This window comes from Myxocyprinus asiaticus, chromosome 8 (assembly GCF_019703515.2).
Source record: "Myxocyprinus asiaticus isolate MX2 ecotype Aquarium Trade chromosome 8, UBuf_Myxa_2, whole genome shotgun sequence".
Lineage (NCBI taxonomy): Eukaryota > Metazoa > Chordata > Actinopteri > Cypriniformes > Catostomidae > Myxocyprinus > Myxocyprinus asiaticus.
Window position 1 is genome coordinate 16421571 of NC_059351.1, and position 19536 is coordinate 16441106.

General features: G+C 38.0%; 1 protein-coding gene across 1 annotated transcript in view; it reads right to left on the reverse strand.

Moving 5' to 3' along the window:
• LOC127445110 (receptor tyrosine-protein kinase erbB-4-like) overlaps nucleotides 1–19536 on the reverse strand; it is a 333014-nt gene that overhangs the window by 268875 nt on the left and 44603 nt on the right. The gene's annotated exons all lie outside the window — the stretch shown is intronic.

Below are 19536 nucleotides of genomic sequence, written 5' to 3' on the forward strand. Positions count from 1 at the left end.
ACTCCATGTTTTTTCATCATCAAAATGGTGTCTAATTATTTCATTCATAAATATTTTAACAAGTGAAAATAATAATTTTCAACATGGTATCATTGCATTTTATTCAACAGCAGTCTTGCTTCTGATATGTTGCTTCATTATTATTATTATTATTATTATTATTATTATTATTATTATTATCATCATCATCATCATCATTACAGTGAATATTACATTTTACTATACATTTGTAATATATTTCTGTCACAGTTTCTTCAATTTCAGGGCTCTAGCTTATATTTTGAAACATGCTTTTATTATGACGTGTATTTTTGCCTGAATCTTCACTTTCCGGATAAACAGTTTGCGTCACTTTTAAGTTACATCTGAAATCTCATCTCTTTAAACTGGCCTTTGAGTCTGACAAATTAAATGTTGGACACAGTTAGAGGTATTTGTATTTTGTGTTTTAGATTACTGATGTTTGTGTACGTGGTCATTTTTAAATGTTATGTTTTACATTTTATTACCGTGAAGTACTTTGGTCAACTATGATGTTTTAAATGCTTTATAAATAAAGTTGAGTTGAGAGATTAAAGTGCAAATGCTGTGATTTAATTATATAAATATACAGTTTACATATTCTGCATGGTTCACAGTAGATTAGTGCTCTGCTCTGTCATCTGGAATGTCGTGAATGATTCTCCATGTCTGTGGAGTTTCCAGTGGATGAGCAGTTGGATTTATACAGGTGCATCTCAATAAATTAGAATGTCGTGGAAAAGTTCATTTATTTGAGTAATTCAACTCAAATTGTGAAACTCGTGTATTAAATAAATTCAGTGCACACAGGCTGAAGTAGTTTAAGTCTTTGGTTCTTTTAATTGTGATGATTTTGGCTCACATTTAACAAAAACCCACCAATTCACTATCTCAAAAAATTAGAATATGGTGACATGCCAATCAGCTAATCAACTCAAAATACCTGCAAAGGTTTCCTGAGCCTTCAAAATGGTCTCTCAGTTTGGTTCACTAGGCTACACAATCATGGGGAAGACTGCTGATCTGACAGTTGTCCAGAAGACAATCATTGACACCCTTCACAAGGAGGGTAAGCCACAAACATTCATTGCCAAAGAAGCTGGCTGTTCACAGAGTGCTGTATCCAAGCATGTAAACAGAAAGTTGAGTGGAAGGAAAATGTGTGGAAGAAAAAGATGCACAACCAACCTAGAGAACCGCAGCCTTATGAGGATTGTCAAACAAAATCGATTCAAGAATTTGGGTGAACTTCACAAGGAATGGACTGAGGCTGGGGTCAAGGCATCAACCACACACAGACATGTCAAGGATTTTGGCTACAGTTGTCGTATTCCTCTTGTTAAGCCACTCCTGAACCACAGACAACATCAGAGGCGTCTTACCTGGGCTAAGGAGAAATAAAACTGGACTGTTGCCCAGTGGTTCAAAGTCCTCTTTTCAGATAAGAGCAAGTTTTGTATTTCATTTGGAAACCAAGGTCCTAGAGTCTGGAGGAAGGGTGGAGAAGCTCATAGCCCAAGTTGCTTGAAGTCCAGTGTTAAGTTTCCACAGTCTGTGATGATTTGGGGTGCAATGTCATCTGCTGGTGTTGGTCCATTGTGTTTTTTGAAAACCAAAGTCACTGCACCCGTTTACCAAGAAATTTTGGAGCACTTCATGCTTCCTTCTGCTGACCAGCTTTTTAAAGATGCTGATTTCATTTTCCAGCAGGATTTGGCACCTGCCCACACTGCCAAAAGCACCAAAAGTTGGTTAAATGACCATGGTGTTGGTGTGCTTGACTGGCCAGCAAACTCACCAGACCTGAACCCCATAGAAAATCTATGGGGTATTGTCAAGAGGAAAATGAGAAACAAGAGACCAAAAAATGCAGATGAGCTGAAGGCCACTGTCAAAGAAACCTGGGCTTCCATACCACCTCAGCAGTGCCACAAACTGATCACCTCCATGCCACACCGAATTGAGGCAGTAATTAAAGCAAAAGGAGCCTCTACCAAGTATTGAGTACATATACAGTAAATGAACATACTTTCCAGAAGGCCAACAATTCACTAAAAATGTTTTTTTTTATTGGTCTTATGATGTATTCTAATTTTTTGAGATAGTGAATTGGTGGGTCTTTGTTAAATGTCAGCAAAATCATCACAATTAAAAGAACCAAAGACTTAAACTACTTCAGTCTGTGTGCATTGAATTTATTTAATACACGAGTTTCACAATTTGAGTTGAATTACTGAAATAAATGAACTTTTCCACGACATTCTAATTTATTGAGATGCACCTGTACATTCATTCAAAGTATGCATGTCTGCCACACGAAGATTGCAGCCTTTAGCGGTTTAATAAATCATACTAGGACTAGATCAAGATGTTAATTTGATTAATTGTCCATTTCAGTGTAAGGAGTAACAAAGCATGTGCTCAAAATGAGCATTTTAAATCAGTCGTGTGTCAGTCATATTGCACGCTGGTACTGGATTGAGTCAGTGCTCAGTGCTACTGGTACTGAAGAAACACTGGTATCATTACATCTTTTTTATTTTAGTATCGACTTGGTACCGAAGTAGCATTACTTTTGACAACACTACTTACAAGTTGCTTTACACTTGCAAGTCAAATTTTGGTTTTAAATATAGGCAAAAAGAAAAAATTCTCCTGAAATTCTATTTTCTGCTAAAGTCTATTGTTTAAGGCTATTCCATGCATTACTGTTTTGAAAAAAGAATCTCTAACCAGGATAGAGAGGGAAGTGGACGGCCAGATGCACAACAAAAAGACAAGTAAATCACAGTCTCTAGTTTGAGAAACAGACTCCTCACAGGTCCTAAACTAGCAGCTTCTAAATGCCAAAGACCTGCATTGCTGCAAGAGGATTCTTGGACAAACAGAAAATTTTAAGAATATAACATTTATTTAAATAGAAATAGCCATTTGTAACATTCTAAATGTCTCTAAATCATCTCTATACTACATAATGTGCATTGTGACAAACACATTCCTATTTCAAATATATTGTCATTCACGTTTGTACAAGTATTTTGGCTATTAAATTAACATACTGTACAAAACTAATATAATGCAATACCATAGAGGAAATTTATCTTCTATGATATTGCAGCAATTATCCAGATATGGAATGAGATTATTTAGCAAACTTTTATCAACTCCTACATGCCAACTGTATAAAATAAGGCAAAAATAATAATTTCACACAGTGTTTAGTGAGAAATATGATTGTTTCAAATACTAAAAGTGGTTGTTCTGTATATGTATTATTGTATTACAGTTGTAATAAAAGCCTTAATTAACATTATGGTTATTTAACATATTGATATATTATTATTAAGTAAATGGTAGCATTTGGTTACATTATGTTTTGTGATTTCTTTATATAAAATCCAACCCTTGCGCTCTTTTGGCCTCTAGCGGGTGAGGCAGGGCAGGAAAGTACAGTACAGCACTGTGAGCCAGAGTGTTACCCACTAGGACAGTTTATTTTGAACAAGAGGGGCGAACGATTACGGAATATAACGCGGAAGTACAATACCGAACTGTTACGGATTGATAGAGCGGACCCGTCTGTGCACACGATGGTGAGAGGAACCGGACAGCAGGGAAACAAATAATGTTCAGTGAAATGTCAAAAGAGTATCACAATGTATGTAATTGTAACTATATCAGATATTATTAATAAAACCTGGGAACTCGTTGTGTGGTCATTTTTTGCCCACATATTTTGAATTTCAGGGATATTTTTGTAAATTTTGTCCCCGTTCATTTCCGACACTATTGGCATTGTACCTTTCTAAGGTATTTAAAAAGTTTGTTTTAGACATATAGTAGCAAGTAAACAAGATGTCCCCACATATATGTCAAACTACATTGTGTTAACGTTTGACACAGTTAAAACACTGCCTACCTTAAAAACTAGTGAAGTGTGATCAGTGGTTAAATGTGTTCCCTCATACCTGAATGAACGGCTCCTTTCCAGAATAAATTGAAATATGCAAAACAATCACTGTATTACAGTTCTTGTATAGTGACAGGGCAGAAAGTCTTGGAGCAACTAGAGAAGAGAGGACACCAGCGGCAGTTTATGAGAGCTGCAGTGCCCTGCGGGCTTCCGCCATGCCGTGCACAGCACGTTTTAGTTTATAAACAGATTTAGCGCTTATAATTTTCTTCTTCCCAAAATTTCAGTAATATTATGTATTTTTTTGTTCTTTGTAATTGTGGTGAAAAATAATTGTAGCAAAGTTGAATACTTCATGTTTAATCAACTCAAATAAAAGTACTATTATTAATTTATACTTAAAAAAATTGAAAAATTAGAAAGATTTACTCAAGTACTGTAACAAGAGTAGTTGTAATTCGTTACATTCCAACTCTGGATATCAGAGTAATAAAATCACTTACTAGCCTTATTTGTGTAAAGTGTGTGTATTTTCATGTTTATGGACTGGCTCCATTCATTTCCCTTTTAAGTCCTCACTGTAACCGCATAAAAAAATAAAACAAAATACAAGGGATAAATTGAAATTATATATGTTTTTTTTTTTTTTTTTTTTTTTTTTTTTGCAGTAATCGCCATTACGCCACAAAAGTTTAAACTGCCTTGATACTATAACATTCCATTAATTTTCAAGGAAATAATGACACAATGTACATACATCTTAATGATAATCTTTATTTCATTTATGCAAAATATAACTGGGGTAAAGCATCACACTTGACAATTTTCGTGAGATTCACCCATACAACACAGTTTTGTTTACAGTTGCTGTAAAGTCTGAATGTAATCTATACGCAAAATAGATAACCAAACATCCTGTCCAAATTAGCCTTTCATATTCGATTATCTTATTCAAAAACACAGCCACATGCTTCAAACCCCCCTTATAATATGCACACAGCTGTGCTTACTTAAAGCTGCCTAACATGTTTGTGTTCTTTGCCAGTATCAGAGTTCCAGAGTGCCAGGGACAGCTCTCAGGCAGCCGGGCAGCAGGCGGGTGGAGGGGGTTTGTGGTTTTTGAGAATCACTGATATACATAACCCAGTAGTGAGAGATTTTGTGCCCTTATCCCCCCTCTGCTGTTCCTCCTATTAATAACCCCACACTGCCCAGCCTATTCTTACCCCTCTACATACCCTGAGTGTCTGTCTGTTTCTAACTCTGGTGTTATGACTTTAACTTTTAGAAAGGGTGTAACAGGTATAGGATGGGCAAGGAGGAAGTGGGAACAGGCTGAACAGTAAACATAAAGTTTTAATTAGAAACTCAACTTAAAGCAAACATAAATAAACACAGACACATATGCAATGCAGTCGCTCCCGCTGATCAGCTGATTCAGCGCCGGCCATGCTCCATCACGGCCTGGCCACGTCCTCCTCCTCGTCACACTCCTCCCCCGCCTGATTCAGGCCGGGGCGCCACCGGTCTGACTAACTCCGCCCCCCCATCTCTGGAGGGGAGACGCTGCCCTTCCAGCCGTTCTGTCAGCCGGTGGTCCACCCCGCCTCCTGCGAACCTGAGGGAGAGATGAGGAAAGGCGTGGGGAGAGGGAAAGGGCGAGCGGAGACACACAGAGAGAGAGAGAGAGAGAAGAACTCGCTCGCAGGCTCCTGGACGCGCTGTCGCCTGGTCCTCAACAGCTCCTCTGCCCTCTGGCGGAAGCCAGCTCGCTCCTCCCCTGGTGGATGGCATGGAACTGCTCCTCCCCTTCTCTGCAGATGGCCATGGATCCTCCGGCACTCGGCGGCCGGCAGCGACCCCCTCCGTTCCCAGACAGACGGCCACGTCTGCTCCCCTGGCGGATGGCAGCGGCGAGGACTCCGCAACTCAGCGGTTTCAGCACCACTGTAACAGGTAAAGGACGGGCAAGCAGGTGGCGGGAACCGGCTGAATAGTAAACATAAAGTTTTAATGAGAAACTCAAGTTAAAGCAAATGTAAACAAACACAGACACATATGCAATGCGGCCGCGTGTCTCTCTCTCTTTCTCTCCCGAACTGGCATCTCCGTCTGCCCTTTATCTCGCTCTCCCGCTGATCAGCTGATTCAGCGCTGGCCGTGCTCCATCACGGCCCGGCCACGCCCTCCTTCTCATCACAAAGTGTTAGAATAGCAACTTTTTTTTTTCTACCTGTCCTCACTGAGAAGGAAAGACAGTCGAGCACTAACGTGAATGATTATAGCTCCTGCATTTCTACCTCCACTCTTCTAGATGGTGTGTCTGGTAACTAGCAACTGATGTTATAAGGAACATTTAGGATATATTACTGTTGAATGTACTTTTAGTTAACTGAAAAAAATACAAATAAAATACACACAACACCATCAGTGCTACCCCTGATAACTGCATTTTTTTTTTTCTCATTAATCACTGTTTGAAACTCTTTGACTCTTTGATTGATGAGTCCTAAACAAATACTCTGGGATCAATACAATTTAAAGGAATTGTTCTCCCAAAAAATGAAAATTCTCCCATCATTTACTCACCCTTGTGTCATCCCAGATGTGTATGACTTTCTACCATCTGCCGAACTCAAATGAAAATTTTTAGAAGAATTTCTCAGCTCTTTTGTTCCATACAATTCAAGTGAACTGGTGCCCAAATTTTTAAGCTCCAAAAATAACATAAGTCAGCATAAAAGAAATCCATTTGACTCCAGTGGTTAAATCAATATCTTCAGAAGCGTTATGTTAGGTGTGGGTGAGACACAGATCACTTTCACGTTCTTTTTCTTCTGTTTTTGGTGATTCACATTCTTCATGCACATCATCCCCTGCTGGGCAGGGAGAATAATTTCAAGCAAAAAATGACTTAAATATTGATCTGTTTCTCACTCACCTACATATCGCTTCTGAAAATGTGGATGAAAACACTGGAGTCATATGGATTACTTTTATTATGACTTTATGTGCTTTTTGGGCGTCAACATTTTGGCACCCGTTCACTTGCATTGTATGAACCTACAGAGCTGAAATATTCTTCTAAAAAAAACACAATTTGTGTTCTGAAGAAGAAAGAAAGTCATACACATCTGGGATGGCATGAGGGTGAGTAAATGATGAGAGAATTTTCATTTTTGGATGAACTATGCCTTTAAGATCACTTGGAAGCATTTGTGGCATCATGTTGATTAATAAATAAGTTTGACTCGTTACTCCTTTTCTTAAAAAAAAAAAAAAAAAAAAAAAGAAGAAGAAGAACGAAAAATCGTGATTACAGTGAGGCACTTACAATAGAATTATGGCCAATGTTTGGAGGATTTAAAAGGTAGCAATATGAAGCTTATAATTTTATAATAAGTGCTTACATTCTGTTAAAAATTGTGTATTATTTGAGCTGTAAAATTGTTTTTATGATGGATATAAATGAATAATTATGATTTATTATTCAGTTTAACACTCTCTACATCAGGGGTCTGTTTTAATAAAAACAAAAAATCGAACATTAAAGATCTTTTAATGTTTGTCGCAAAACGGGCCAGTTTACTTATTTTATTATCAAAACATTACCCGTTTATGCGCTAAAAGGGTCATGATGCGGGTCTCGTCAATGGTTTGGCTTTCCATTCAGCACAACTGAATAAAACAGGCTGCATGACTATGATAAATTATTACTGCAAGAGTTAGATTAATATACAGGTGCGAGGGACTTCAACATTTCTAAATTACACAAATAAAATATATATTCCTGTCTCGCTTGCTTTTGCTCACGTGTCAGTGATTACCCCTCCGCATACCAATGATACTGAGATCTGTGTTTATATTTGATTAAAGTTCATTGTTGAGAAGGTTTGCTCAAAAACTTAGTAGCACCAAACAGCACAAGCAGCCTCAAGAATGGACATGGAGTGGCCGTATCACACTTTTCCTTGAGCAGAAGTATATCGCATGAGAGATCGCTAAGTTTGTTCAAAGGGGAAAGCAAGAACTAGAAAAAGCGCAATCGCATGCATGGTTGCCAGGTTTCGCAAAATAAGTATAACATTAGGCGGAATCTTTCAAATTTTCCCAAGTATAAATCCCTAATTGGGGGGGGGGGGGGTTGCATTTCTTATCTGACAAATGCTTGTGGAGGCGAATTAGGTCCCAATGCGAGATAACTGAGATATCCAATGAAAAAAAAACGCTTTTAAGTTAAATGAGCCGCGGGCCAGATAAAACCATGTGGAGGTCTGGATTCGCCCTGCGGGCCATAAGTTATGTTAAGCTTTACCGCATTACATCGTCATGGTAATGAAGTTGTAAAATCTGACATAACTTTACAGAGAAAAGTTTACCACACTAAAATCATGTTGACACGCATATTGTTTATATCTTGTGGCAATACTTTTGAAACATTGAGTATTTTAAATGTTTACAGATTGACCCCTTCACTGTACTTCCATTGTTAGTGCCTCACTGTAACCTATATGTCTTTAAACTGCCAAAACTTTGAGAATGGTAAAGTGTTATGCCTGTGTCTGTTCGAAATAGCTTCAGAACAACTTTTTCGGTATGCAAATAATACTAATTTTTCAAATTGCAGTATATTAGTATATATAGTATATGTATATATACAGTGCATCCGGAAAGTATTCACAGCGCTTCACTTTTTCCACATTTTGTTATGTTACATCCTTATTCCAAAATTGATTAAATTCATTATTTTCCTCACAATTCTACAAACAATACCCCATAATGACAATGTGAAAGAAGTTTGTTTGAAATTTTTATAAATTTATTAAAAATAAAAAATGAAAAAAATCACATGTACGTAAGTATTCACAGCCTTTGCCATGACACTCAAAATTGAGCTCAGGTGCATCCTGTTTCTACTGATCATCCTTGAGATGTTTCTACAACTTGATTGGAGTCCACCTGTGGTAAATTCAGTTGACCGGACATGATTTGGAAAGGCACACACCTGTCTATATAAGGTCCCACAGTTAACAGTGCATGTCAGAGCACAAACCAAGCCATGAAGTCCAAGGAATTGTCTGTAGACCTCCGAGACAGGATTGTATCGAGGCACAGATCTGGGGAAGGGTACAGAAAAATTTCTGCAGCATTGAAGGTCCCAATGAGCACAGTGGCCTCCATCCGTAAATGGAAGAAGTTTGGAGCCACCAGGACTCTTCCTAGAGCTGACCGCCTGGCCAAACTGAGCGATCAGGGCAGAAGGGCCTTAGTCAGGGAGGTGACCAAGAACCCGATGGTCACTCTGACAGAGCTCCAGCATTTCTCTGTGGAGAGAGGAGAACCTTCCAGAAGATCAACCATCTCTGCAGCACTCCACCAGTCAGGCTTGTATTGTAGAGTGGCCAGATGGAAGCCACTCCTCAGTAAAAGGCACATGACAGCCCACCTGGAGTTTGCCAAAAGGCACCTGAAGGACTCTCAGACCATGAGAAACAAAGATTGAACTCTTTGGCCTGAATGGCAAGCATCATGTCTGGAGAAAACCAGGCACCACTCATCACCTGGCCAATACCATCCCTACAGTGAAGCATGGTGGTGGCAGCATCATGCTGTGGGGATGTTTTTCAGAGGCAGGAACTGGGAGACTAGTCAGGATCGAGGGAAAGATGAATGCAGCAATGTACAGAGACATCCTTGATGAAAACCTGCTCCAGAGCGCTCTGGACCTCAGAATGGGGCGAAGGGTCATTGTCCTGTTGGAAGATGAACCTAAGCACACAGCCAAGATAACATAGGAGTGGCTCCGGGACAACTCTGTGAATGTCCTTGAGTGGCCCAGCCAGAGCCCAGACTTGAACCCGTTTGAACATCTCTGGAGAGATCTGAAAATGGCTGTGCACCGATGCTCCCCATCCAACCTGATGGAGCTTGAGAGGTCCTGCAAAGAAGAATGGGAGAAACTGCCCAAAAATAAGTGCGCCAAGCTTGTAGCATCATACTCAAAAAGACTTGAGGCTGTAATTGGTGCCAAAGGTGCTTCAACAAAGTACTGAGCAAAGGTTATGAATACTTATGTACATGTGATTTTTTTTTTTTTTTCGTTTTTGATTTTTAATAAATTTGCAAAGATTTCAAACAAACTTCTTTCATGTTGTCATTATGGGGTATTGTTTGTAGAATTTTGAGGAAAATAATGAATTTAATCCATTTTGGAATAAGGCTGTAACATAACAAAATGTGGAAAAAGTGAAGCGCTGTGAATACTTTCCGGATGCACTGTATATGAACCGTCGTAATTGTCCACACAACGTCAAGTGAGTGATAGAAGGGGAACGTCTCGGTTACTGTCGTAACCTCCATTCCCTGATGGAGGGAACGAGACGTTGTGTCGATGTAGTCACAACTACATCTACATCACTCTTGAGAGCCCCGATCACCTCTTTGAGAAAAGGCCAATGAGAATTGGCGAGTGGAATTTGCATGCCACTCCCCCAGACATACGGGTATAAAAGGGTGCTGGAATGCAGGATTCATTCAAGTTTTGTGCTGAGGAGCTGAGATACGGTCCCGGCCATTTCAGCAGCTAGTACAGCGTTGTAGCGAGAGGGACATAACATCTCATTCCCTCCATCAGGGAACAGAGGTTACGACAGTAACAGAGACGTTCCCCTTCTGTCACTCACTCAACGTTGTGTCGATGTAGTGACACTAGGGTTCCCTATGGAAAAACGCCACAACAGCTGAACCATGTTACATGAGCTGCCGATGCAGGTGCAAACAAGCTGCTGCGTGCGTAATAGCAGGTGCATCAGACTGCACGTAACCTCCCCCAATGCCCCAAAAGACGTCATGTGGTTCCCCATATCCCTGAGGGGGGCAAGCGATGTAACTAGCAAGGGAGCAGGCCATGCCAGCCTCAGCCTTTTCTCTATGTTTCCTCTCCACAGAGTATTAGATTCAGCTGGGGCCATCTAACGCTATCCTGCGCATCAGGGAAGGTGTTCTTTTCCTTTCCTATTCTTTCAGGGTACTACTCTCAGGAGGAGACATCCGCTACGGAGCTGGTATCCAGACCACTCCATCCCCCGCTGGAGGGCCAGGAGGTAAATCCTTTGTTTCCTTTTCTTTTTTGTTCGCCGCACCCCGAACGGGCTGCGGTACCCAAATTGTCAAAAAAAGAGCGGTTTCCTCACTCCTTGGGTCACATAATCGGTGTTCACGGCCGCTCTCAAGAGCGACCCCTAGTGTCACTACATTGACACAACATTGATTGAGTGACAGAAGGGGAAATGATTTTATAGTATTACTAATATTATAATAATAATAAAAATAAATAAATAAATAAAGTGAAACAGTAGGCTTTACACACGTTTCAAACAGTAGTATGCATGTGAGTGGTATCCAATTACTATCTTGGAAATAAAACTGTTTATTTTCCTTTTTTCCCCGTTTTTGTGTAAAAATGTCTTAACTTTTGTCAATCTGATAAAAAAATAAAAAAAAGTAAAAAATAAATAAATAAATAACCGTGACAACAAACTCTTTTTATTCATTCATCACACTGGTAAAATAGTACTGCAAAAGTAAGATTATCCAGATATTCAATGCATGAAGAATATTTGCATATTGTGCACAATTTACATATTCTATACTTCAGCAACAGTAAATAGTCTATGGTATGGTAGCATGTTATTCTGATCATAGCCACAGCCTGTAATCTTGGGTTGTGCTTCTGATCCAGCTCAGCAGGTGCTATGTGGCACTCCAACTAAAAATATCTGACCCTAAACTCCAGACCGCAGCGAGCCGCAAACTGTGCTCTTCTAGCCTCTCACTATCCATCGAGCTTTGCAAAACAACAGTTTAATCCTCTATCTGATTGAAGACATTATGAAATTACCTCTTTGTTGACTTTTTACAGCAATAAAAGATTGACAAATGAAGTTGCAATAAATTCATTTTTTTTCTTGTCTTTTCTGAAGGGATGAATGGGGGATTTGTGTTCAACTGTAATGTGTGGAGTATTTTCTGTCAAAGTACCAGACCAATAGGTACAGTGATCACCCTTGATACAAGCCTCAGCCTCGAGCCATCACCAAGATTGGAACTGCCATCACAAGCTGTATCTATCCTCAACTTATCATCATACTGGATGACATGACTCCACACTTGTTCTGTAATTCTCTCCCTCCAAATATGCTTCCCTCTTCTCATGGTTTCTCTCTGCTTAGACCAGCTTCCAAGGCACCATTACATCACCGCTAAAGAATTAGAGCAAATTTAAGAGAGCCTTAGGCAAAATCCACACTAATTCAAACTGTTAAAAGTTTGAAAGCTCCATTTTCAGTTTCCTGATGTCATCGTAGTGGTGTGAACATGACCTTAGAGGTAACCAGACAATCACTGAACAACTATAGGGCTAATTATTAAATTTAGGCTAGCACTTAATTGTCAAATAAATAATTGCAACTGACAAATACATTTTTTGTTCATGTCAGGCTTAATGCACATACATACAGTCATTTATTCACATATAATGAGTATATTTTAACTAATGTTTTAAATATGAACATATTTGACTTTTTGTTTTAAACTTATTTATCTTTTTAGGTCCTCTTTAGTTGCAATAGGTTCTAAGACCCCTTTCCATTCACACTGTAGTTTTTTGGCACCCAGTCCATTGATTATTACTGTACTGTATAGTGCAGTATTAAAATTTATTATTATAATTGCATATAAATATTCTGTAAAAACAATATATTTTTTTGTCCTAATCTTGTTAAAAATGCAAAACGGAAGCATGTTACATTCATAAAGCCCAATATACTGTATGTGAGTCTGTTTGGATCACTCACATAATGCACTACTGCAATGAAAAGAGGGTGACATTTTTGTATTTTCATAAAATTTGCTCATTTGGTTGGCAATACATGAATTTCCCCATTCAAAAAAAAAAAAAAAAAAAAGAAGTAAAGTGCATGTTACACAAAGATTTGATTTGGTATTCCCTTGATGCCTTCGGTCTTCCAGGAAGGGCTCTATCTAATAAATATGCTCTGAATAATATGCATTAAAGACAAAGTCTAGGGAAAACAGGGATTTTGTTGTTTAAAAATGGTATATCAGAATGTGTGGCCACAGATCTGTTGGGATCTCTGCTGGGAGCCTGAAAGAGCTGAATCAAAGGAACCTGCAACAGAGAATTCTGGAATAGCGAGATTAAACTCCTTTTGATCAACTGGAAGAGACCACCACTGTTTGACCAACCAAAAGATACACACATCATATGAGTGCACACACAGTGAACATTTCTGGCACATACACAAATATTCATCCAATTTTTTTGCATTATTTAAAAAAACCCTCTTTCATCTAAGTAACTGTTCAAGTTCATTTATTTTTATTGACACAGTTATACCTTCCTTGACGTGTTTTATGAGGAATTAAAAATGAGAAAGAAATTACTAAATAAATAAGAACAAACTTAAAAAAAAGAAAGAAAAAAAAAGGAATGATTGAATAGAAGAAACCAGGGCTAGGATCATTACTTAAAGTCTTTGAAACAAAGTTATTAAACATTTACACCATTATTACCCCACAAAAAGTTGCAGACAAGCTAGTGAAATAAAGATTCAATTAGCTGACTTAGGACTCTATTGTCCCAGACTCTGAAAAACCATGGCAACTGATGGAGGTACCCAGCACTGCCTTAGGCTCCTTTCTACACACCAGGCATCATGGCCAGGGTGTAGCGACAATTATAGCTTTGAAACCTCTTCCCATACTGAGAAGTGAGCATGACTGTAAGGCCATTTAATGGAGCTTTGTATTGGGACACAGAAGGTGGGCTCAGTATAGGACAATGAAGACAAAATCACAGCTGTGGTAAAGTGCATCTAGCTACCGGAGACAGCTGTGTGAAGGAGGATCTGTTACACATTTTTCACAGTAATGGTGCCAGTGCTCAGCCTGAGGATTTGCAAACCCCTTTCAGAACAGGCCTATGTTTGCGATTCGAAAGATGGAATAACTGACTGCGTTACTATATAACCTTTGTTATAACCGAAGTCTTTTTTTTTTTTTTTTTTTTTTTTTTTTTGACAGCATGTTTTAACATCCAAAGTAATTTGATTCAGTGTTATGCCATCACATGCTGGTTTTGATGTCAGACTGATCATGCTGTGAATTCGACAAAAGTAGGTTGAAAGTTCTACTGCTGAAATCGGTCTGTGCAGGGGCGATTCTAGGATTTCTAACTTAGGGGGGCTCAGCCCCCAATAACAAAATAACCTAACCAATAGTGTTTTAAAATATAAATGAGATGTGTAAAAAGGGCTTCCTTACCAAATCAACACCTAAACCTAACCATTAGTGTTTTAAAAGATATACAATACCCTAAAAAAGACATCCTTACCATACCAATGCCTGAACCTAACAAATTTTCTGAAGCAACCACATCATTTCATGCTGCTTCTATGACTCTGTTCATGGCTGGACTTGAGCCGGAGTCCATCGACTCTTAGTCTAACGCCCTATAAGATGAGTTACCGTGCAAGCTATTCAAGTTGGAATAAGTGTATATACTGTATGTAGGTGGGTCTGTAATACAAGCATTAAAATTTACTGTTTTTCAAAATGTGTGTTAGAGTAAAAGTGTGTCTGTATCATAAAATAGCAGGTTCTGAGTAATAGAGACAAAAATAAGTATTTATAAAGTTATAATCAGCCATTAAAGTCATGATTTGAGTGAAAGTGAATAAAACACACAGTTGTTGTCTAGTGTTCATTTCACCTGGAAACTGCAGGGAATTGTATCTGGAGACATGTATAACAAGTTTTGCAAAAACTTCCACTATGAGACCAGGTTGCTTTTAAGTGGCCAGTTCTTGGCCAGAATAAGCTTCAGTGTGGACCAGACTTTTTGTTGATAACCAAATGTCTGACTATGAAAAACTACTCCATAAATGGCAATTATCAGGTGCACTTACACATTTCAATTCATTTCTTTTTGTTGGTTGAAGCCAGTGGAGTGGACTCTGTGCACGGCACATAGTCTAGTATTTCCGGTAAAATCTCAGGGCAATAAAGAACTTCTGGTATCATATTCAGCCATAGCAAAAGTGTCAAGAGAGTTGCAGCAAACTACTCTTATTTCTAAAACAAACTGTTTTGTTGCTGATCACAACAAATGTGATTTTATTTAGTAAAAGTATAAAAATGATCTCAGTAATGAACACCTATAATTTTAAATACATACCATTTAAAGCTTGCAGAACGGCTGAGCAATACTGTCGCGTAAGGCTTCCTCTGTGCGCAAAGTATTTACATCCAGCAACTGTACAGTGATTTACAAGTGAGAAATGCAACAACACAAGCAATTCATGTAAAAGAGAGCACAAACAATCACCAGAAGATGAAATTAAGGATAGTCCGTTGCTTATCTGAGGTTTTAGCCCCATCCACATGGTGGCGAAACATCACGGAGAACACTATACAATTTTGTAAATTATTATAATTTCTTCCTATAGTCAAAGTTTGAGATTACACATGAGTAAAGCCATGTTGTCCTGAAAAAAAATAAAAAATAAAAACACTTGCAGTATAGATTAATTTATTTTTGTTCATATAAACTGTAATACCACACTGCAATATTCATGAAGAACTGTAAACATACAATAACAAGTTAATCTACTGTATATTTATTGTGTCAAATTATTGTGTCATTGTCAACTGTCCCTGTTTTGCTTTTTTTTTTTTTTTTTTTTACCAAAAATGTAAATACAAATTTCATTAATCCATCATCAGTGTTCTCTTCAGTTGGGTAGAGCCCTGCACATGCACATGCCAAATATTTCAGAAATGGATCATGATTTTTATTAACTTAAATTGTACTTAAAGTGAAAATTATATTACACTGCATAAATACAATAAAATTAACTAATATTGGCCACTATTATACAAATGATATGGTTAAAGTAAGAGTCAGTATGTTAAGAAATATATTATCGTTCACTCCTGCATTTGCTGTGAACCTGGACTATGATCAATTGTCATATTATATTAAAGGGTTAGTTCACCCAAAAATGAAAATTCTCTCATCATTTACTCACCCTCAAGCCATCCCAGAAGTGTGACTTTCTTTCTTCTGCAGAACACAAATTCAATTTTTTAGAAGAATATCTCAGTGCAAGTGAATGGGTGCCAAAATGTTGATGCTCCAAAAAGTACCATAAAGGCATCATAAAAGTAATCCATACAACTCCAGTGTTTTAATCCATATCTTAAGAAGTGATATGATAGGTGTGGGTGAGAAACAGGTCAATACTTAAGTCATTTCTTGCTAGAAATTCTTCTCCCTGCCTCTCTAGGGGCAATGTGCAAGAAGATTGTGAATCACCAAAAACACAACAAGAAGAATGTAAAAGTTAAAGTGGAGATTGACTGAGCTTGGAGGAGGATGTATAGAAAAAAATAAAAAAAGACTTACATTTTTATCTGTTTCTCACCCACACCTATCATATTGCTTCTGGAGACATTGATTTAACCACTGGAGTCCAATGTATTACTTTTATACTGACTTACGTGATTTTTGGAGCTTCAAAATATTGGCATCCATTCACTCGCATTATATAGACCAAAACAATTTTTTCTAAAAATCTTCATTTGAGTTCAGCAGATGAGATAAAGTCATAAACATCTCGGATGGCATGAGGGTGAGTAAATGATGAGATAATTTTCCTTTAACTATGATATCACAGGGGTATACTTTATCTAGCAAAATGAATCAAAATAATTAAATGAGTAACACAGTCGGAAACAGGGACCTTGCTGAGCCAGTGCTGGTCTATGGCTTGTGAATATTCACCCTCATTGTGGTCGACATAACTTGAAAAACATGTTGTTAAACCCCTTCTTTTTACCGGAAGGAGCAATAGCTCCTTGTCTCAGGGTTAGATGGATATTGTCCACTGTTTTCTGTAGATTCTCCTGTAAATTGCATGTGTGAAAAGTAATTTTCCCCTGAGTCGTCTGGACAGTGTAAGAAGAAATAGTTTCCGGTGCGGCGCCAGATGTAAGTGCGCTCTCTTATGCAAAACGTGGAAGTGACCGTGCATATTGACCGAGTCTATTGTCCCACAAAATGGGATTATAAAGCAAAATTGACAACATGATGACTAAGGTGTAGTTAAGCCTTACTCTATATCAGCAAAATTAAACCAGCTGCATAATGTTGATATACATAAATCAATAAAGGCAAAGTGATTTAATAATGGTTCTAGCTGAAAACTTTAAATTGACACCCTCTCGCTGATGGTAGATAAGCACAAGTACAATTAGATCTGGGTTAAAATCTCCAGCTCTCTCTGTCTGAGAAAGAAAAGATTATTTCCCCAGGCTCTGCTATAGTCACATTAAAGGCCTAGTCAGTTCATCTGTCCATTGGATTGTGTCAGCGCACATAATGAAAGTCCCAGGAAGCCTTGTAAATGTGCAGGAGGTGAGAAGAGAGAGGGCTGATAAAGACGTTGCTTGGCTGACAGACGGCACTAAGTAACTCCTCTATCTAGATGAGCTGCTTCAGGCACAGGTAACCTTTTGTGTCAAAGCATGCTGTATATGGAGAAGCCAACATCACCATAAGCTCAAGTAAAATCACTCCTGCGTTGCCAGAGAAAATATTACTCTCTGCAGTTTCAATGGCTTTCATCTGGACAGCAATGCAGCCAGAGGTCTTTGTGGTCTCTAGTGTTGCATGAAAGAGGCATTCTGAAGCAGCCTTTACATTTCCCAGTTACACCATCAGCAATTTTGTGATAATTTTTGAGTCACTCTTAAGTCTACTTTACACAATGGAGAAGGCTGAACTTTTTTTCTCCTGAACGAACTAAAGCTCCCTCGGCAAACAAAGTTTATACTACGCACTGCTTCGTTTTAAAAATTATTTGTTAACCCTCTGGGGTCTGCGGGTGTTTTGGGCCCTGGAGAAGTTTTGACATGCCTTGACATTTGTGCTTTTTTCAGTTGCTTAAAAACATATTAATGGCTAAAGTCTGATAACACTGTATTCAGCACAAACTGGGCTACAATAATATGTGAACAACATGTATGTACATGTTTGTATTTTTGAGAAAATAACGTTTATGCGTGTTTTTTGAAAAAAAAAACACAAATTGTAAGTCACTGAAATAAGGCCATATATCACATACTAAACATTTGTTCACAAGACTTTTGAGAACTGGATCTTGTAGCCTAGAGTTTTTGATACAAAAATGATGTGAAACCCATCCTGATCACTCATTCATACAAAACAAAATAGTCATTTAACTTTTGTAAGACACTTTTAGTGTTAGAAAGGCCATATGCGAGGAGACGTGGATGATCATGAATATTGATGTGATTCACAACTGAGGAGACAAAGACCCCTCCCCTGAGAGAGAATGAATGTGAGGAGACTTAATGATTGAATGTATTATCTGACTATACATTTTCTTTACATAAAGACTTTACTTAAAAACTTTAGACCTACACTACCATTTAAAAGTTTATAGATCTGTAAGATTTTTTAATGTTTTTAAAAGAAGTCTCTTCTGCTAAGCAAGGCTGCATTTATTTGATCCAAAATACAGCAAAAACAGTGATATTATGAAATATTTTACAATTTAAAATAACTGTTTTCTATTTGAATATATTGTCATGTGCAATTTATTCCTGAGATCAAAGCTGAATTTTCAGCATCATTACTGCAGTCTTCAGTGTCACATGATCTTCAGAAATCATTCTAATATGCTGATTTTCTAATATGGGCATATTTACAGCACATTTTACACATTTACACCCGAACAGATATTTGCAAGCACAAGCTTCATTGATGATAATGAGGCAGCATAAAAACTAGTTAAAATATAATCTAAACAATCATATTATATTTATATCATACAGCATAAAATTTAAATACCTGCTTTAGCCGAAACAACATTTAAATGTAACTAAAACTTGCCTATTAGGACATACTCTGAATCCTGGCTGGCAAGTCTGGAAATAGTCCAGCTAGTAAAATATGTACATGTTTATATAAAATAGCATGTCAACTAATGTAAGTCAAACTAAATTACTTACTCATCCGTAATTGTATCCTCGGCTGGATCAAATCGCTCTTCAAAATGTAAACATTCATCGTCGGATTCCCGCTCTTCTTCTGAGGAAAATGTAAACTCTTCGTCACTATCCAGGACCATCTGTAGAGCTCCTTACCTGTGTAGCGTGCCATCTTCCAAACACACAGGAAAGTGAATGAATCTGATGATGAAACTTGATGTTTTTTAAGGCATTGTTGTGGGGGTGTTTACCATTTGCATGTTTGCATAGACCACCTCAGCACATTACCGTATGAATAGCGCGCTCTGCTGGTGGGTGTGATCACATTAGCGATAATGAGTTGAGCCAGGAGAAACTGTACATCACTTTGTTTCATACAGATTACATTGCAGGAGAATATTTGTTTTAAATTTGTATTGTTTTATTTAAAAGTAGACATTTTAAGTTTTCTTTAGACATATGTTTCATGTTTGTGTGATAAGTATTCACGGAGTTTCACTTCATTT